Source organism: Sinocyclocheilus rhinocerous, unplaced genomic scaffold (genome assembly GCF_001515625.1).
Source record: "Sinocyclocheilus rhinocerous isolate Xijiao unplaced genomic scaffold, SAMN03320098_v1.1 scaffold1821, whole genome shotgun sequence".
Lineage (NCBI taxonomy): Eukaryota > Metazoa > Chordata > Actinopteri > Cypriniformes > Cyprinidae > Sinocyclocheilus > Sinocyclocheilus rhinocerous.
The window spans coordinates 208,710-214,008 of NW_015636262.1; positions in this window are offsets into that span (position 1 = coordinate 208,710).

The window sequence follows — 5,299 nt, forward strand, 5'->3', positions numbered from 1 at the left end:
CACACACTCACTCACTCACTCACTCACTCACTCACTCACTCACTGACTTACACACACACACACACACTCACTCACTCACTCACACACTCACTCACTCACTCACTCACTCACTCACTCACACACACACACATTTCTCTTTCCCTCTCTCTCGATCGAATAATTAATTAAAGTAGCTAAATGTTATAATTAATTAATTCAAATAAATGTGATCTTACCACAATATTTCATCTATCTGATCTGAAAGGGGCAGAATACTGAGCTAACGAGCCGTAGCTTCGCGTCAGTCTTGCCTTCACGTCATGCATTAAAATAGTTTAAAGCTGTGTATTTACGATTAATTAACCATGACATTTTAAAGCGCGGTTAATTGTGAAACCGGTTAATCGCTGCATCCCTAGTGTGAAGGGGCTGGACACAGGATGTGTAGGCTGGGACTTCCTGTGGCCCGTTGCAGCCCTGTCATCAGTCTGTGCTTCTGGCTGCAGTCAGGCCTACCCTGTTCACACATTCAGTGTTCTCTGTGTGTGTGTGTGTGTGTGTGTGTGTGTGTGAAGCGTGGTATCTAGTCCACACATGTGTGCCGGTCCAGGATCCAGCTGTGATCTGGCCCTCATCCTGTGCTCTCTGCTTGCTGGAATAATACTATATAAGGGCTAAAGGTTAAATGTCACTGGGTCAGGGGTCAGGGAATATTGAAACTTTTGGGAAGAGTGGACAAGCCAATTTTAGCCAATTTACCTAAGCTGAGTGAAAGGGACAGACTATCTGTGCTACTAGATAACTGCAGGATATTCCTGTTATGATATTTATTAATGGCCCTTTAGAGAAGTCATTGCACAATAGATAGTTCCGAGAACATGGATTCATAAATTTATATGTAAATTGTATATTTATAATTTAGATTTGTAATTTATATACATTTAAATGTATAATTTATATGTAATAATTAAGTATTATTAATAATAATTTCACCAAATTAGCATTAATCATATCATAAATACAATATCTTGTGAGGTTCACTTATAATGTGCTTAATAAACGCTGTAGGATCTGTACAGAATCGTCATTTCCAAATATGCAATATGAAGTATTTGATAGTTGAAGTATTTGCAATATGAAGCATTTGATATTTCTTAATGATGTATTGAAATATTTATATGTAGCACAAAAGATTGGGGTCAGTAGTTTTTTGTTTGTTTGTTTGTTTGTTTGTTTGTTTGTTTTTTCCCAAATAAATTAATACTTTTATTCAGCAAGGATATATTAACTTGATCAAAGTGACCGAAAATACATCTATAATGTTACAAAATTGTATTTAATAAAAATTTATATTTCAAATAAATGCTTTTGAACTTTCTATTCATCAAAGAATCCTGAAAAAAAAGAATAGTATCACAGTTTCCACAAAAATACGAAGCAGCACAACTGTTTTCAACATTAATAATAATCAGAAATGTTTCTTGAGCAGCAAATCAGCATATTAGAATGATTTCTGAAGGATGAGACATGTGACATTTTAATATATGTTAATATAGTCTAAATGCTTATTTTAGATGGTACTATTTCAAAATATTACCATTTTTACTGTATTTCTGATTAAACAAATGCAGCCTTGGTGAGCAGAAGAGGCTTAAAACAAATGGTCAAAGTGAGGAAAGTAAGATGAAAGTTTGGAGATCTTTTGTTTGATGGGCTGAACTTGAGCTGAGATCTTGTGGTGATAGACGTCCAGTCACCATCTGCTGTCTCAGCAGGAGCCCTGAGCTCTGTCCTCACCCCTCACATGTTCCTCTGTAAATCATCCTCTTATCTCACTCATAGTCACAGTTCTGCACAGCCATACGCGCGGGAGCGATGCTTATCAGGACGCTGGTGAAAACAGAGTCACGAGGGGACGGAGATCAGGACACTTGAACGACCTTGAGCCGCCAGGGGCAGAGAGGATCATGGGGGAATTTGAAGCTGACTACTGGAATTCCTTCAGAGGATCAACAAAACAACAGATCCAACAATAGACGCCGTCATCTACTGTGAACACTCCTCTGCTGCCTTCAAAAAAACGCATGTTCTTAATCAGCATTTAATTTCCCCTTTTTGTCCAAAAATTAAAACGTCCTTAAAAAAAACGACAAAATTACTTGCGAAGCAAAATTATGTCCCAAGTCTTCAGACAATGCATCTTGGAATAAGCTCAAATAAAAGCTGTTTTAATTTAATTTAATTTAATTTAATTTAATTAGGCATACACTCTGTAATAGATTTATGCTAATGCATATTATTATGTAATATAAATATATTGTATAATACGTAATAATGCAATATATTATTAATTATATATGTACTTTAATGTAATATTATTTATTAAAGTAACTAATGACATTTTTCAAACTAATGACAAGTTTGAAAAAAAAAATCACTCATGCTGTCGTTTATACAACAGTTCGATGGCATGAGTGTGTAAATACATGAGAGACAACGACGGCAAAAAACAGTATTATTTATAAAATTATAGTGGATTTGGGCATCCACCATGACAGTCGCTGTGAGAAATACTGCAAGTGGAGTGATACAATTACAAATGGTGAAACGGTTGAAGTTCTGTAATCACTAGAATATCACATTCCACTCAACCAATCAGATTCGAGGACCAGAAACAGAAAGAACTGTTGAATATATATATATATATATCTAATTAATTAATCGAATTAATCGCAAACTAAATGTGACTGTGAAAATACCCCCAAAAGATCATTTAAAGCTATTATTGTGTTGAATGTTTAGGCTACAATGGCCTAACATAAAGTATGGAACATAAAAGAAGATAATTTAAGAAACATCTCAGTATTTTCTGTTCATGCAGTGAAAGTCACTAGTGACCAAAACAGCTTAGTTACCAACAGTATTCAAAATACCTTCTTTTATGTTGTGCAAAAGAAAGCAAGTCGTTCAGGTTTGAAACAACATGAGGGTGAGAAAATTATGACAGAATTTATTTATTTATTTATGGTGAACTCTCCCTATAATGTTTTTTATTTATTTATTCGTTTATTTATTTATTTATTTTATAAATGAAATGATACTCTAAAGAAGAAACTAAAACTACCAGCAGATGGCGGTAAATGACTTTATGAGTTGAATCGTTCAAATGGTTGATTCATTCAGGAATTCAGTAAACGGCTCTCTCTATGAATGGGCTGCTGAATCATTGGTTCACATGATTCGTTCAAAACGCGGATTCATTCAGAAACTAAACACCGCTGTGTTGCTCGCAGACGCACAACAGTTCTGCTGTGGCTTTTAAGGTAATATTTTCGTTGTCAAAATTGAATAAAAGCACACAGTATTGTGTTTAAAATATATCACAATATTAACTTCTTATTTAACTGTTGTATAAAATCACATTTGCACGTGTGTTCTTGGGATGGTCCTCACTGCAGAACACAATATCCAGGGGGCATGAATATCCAGATCCAACTCCTCCCACCTTACACATACCTAAACCTACCCGTCTCCGCCCCCTGATCCCTAAACCCACCCATCTCCACCCCTAAACCTACCCATCTCCACCCCTAAACCTACCCATCAAACATTTCAGGTTTTACTATGTCGGAACATTTGGTCTCCTCAATGTAGCATAAACAAGCACACACACACACACACAAGCGCGCGCACAGGGCATTTATGACTTGTAGCACTTTAGGAAGTTTGTGTGTTTTAATGAGAGAAAAACTGTCTGACCTCATGGTTCAGTATTTGATCTGTCTTTGTCTCTGTCCCAGGCCTCTCATAAAAGATAGGAGCTGGTGCTCCTTCCTTCCCGCTCCATTGTTAGGGCTGGATGGGGAATCCCTGCGCTCGGATGCTGTGCACGTCCCAGCCTCGTGGAGCGCTCTGCCTGGATGCAGCAGCCGCTGAGACTCCTGAGAGGAAGACACACATGCGGGTGAAGGATGGGTTACACTTCCTCACTCACTGTACACTGATGAGTGCCCAGCCTCATAACTTTACCAGCAAAAGTCAACAGAATACCACTCTTTAGACACACACACACACACACACACACACACAGGTGTGTGAGGTGCTCTTCTAAAATCCCCCCTAAAATCCCCCTCTATCAAAAAGCTACCAATGCTATATTACATACATATAATTTCTATTAACATGCTGTTTATTAAAACTAATGGCCTGTTCAGACAAAGAAGAAGGATTTGCGAAAAAATTTAGTTCGATAAACATTTTGATTTGAAGAAATGTCTGTTAATGTTAATGTCTGTCCTCAGACCAACACAGACATTCACATACTGTCAATGCAAAGATTTTTTTTGTTCTAATGTTTGAGTTCTAATCTCTTTTCCATTATACTGTGAGTAAAATTGGACAACTGGTAAGTTTTGCACTTTTGGTCACATCCCCAGAGCTGCAGCTATTACATAAAACAGAGTGTTTTGCTAAATGACAGTGAAAAACAGAGGAAGAATCCAGAAACAGCTCTCTTGTATCTGTACTTTTGGATAAAGTGCCCCTATTATGGATTTTTGAAAATTACCTATCATGCAGTGTGAACACAGCTCTAAGTGAATGAAAACATCCTGCAAAGTTTTAAATCTGAAAGTGCACCATGCATATAGTTATTGTCTCTCAAAAGAAAAAGTCGACTCTTAGTCATTGAAACGATTCGTTTTTAAAATGAATCCCTAGCCGTTTCATGTTGACGTAAACATGAAACATTAGCATATTGCCCAACCACTTGTTGGTCTTTTCGCGTTGGTCTGAATGAAAATGCAAATTCATTCTTTGCCACTAGGTGCCGCTATTGGTGCGGTAAAAACAGCGGTTTCCTCGGTAACGCTGTACACAAAGCAGCACTGCGCTCACAAACGCTGCTTTATCAGTGTCACGGTGGAGGGTGCCTTCTCGGCTTCCCCTGCGGTCTGTGTTGTCCTGTCATGTTCGGTAGCTCGTGGTCTGGGCAATCAGCGCTGATCTCGCAGCGGGGGTTCGCGGATCACGAGCTGACTCTCCCCCACCTGTCGCTCATTCCCCCACTCCCTTATATGTCTCTGCCTTTCTGTCCTTCGTCGTGAGTAGATTGTTTTGTCCTTGCTCGTGTTTTGTGTAACTTATGAGTGCAAGCATCAGTGTCTGACCCTCTGTTCTCCTGTGCTCAAGGACTCGTAATACGGAGATCCGGCAGCTCGAGTGGTCCGCAGTGTCTGCCGGCCAGCTCTGGAATCTCCGCTCACTTGAGCAGCAGTTAACTATTGTTTATGTTATTTTGTGTTTTGTGGCGAGAATAAAG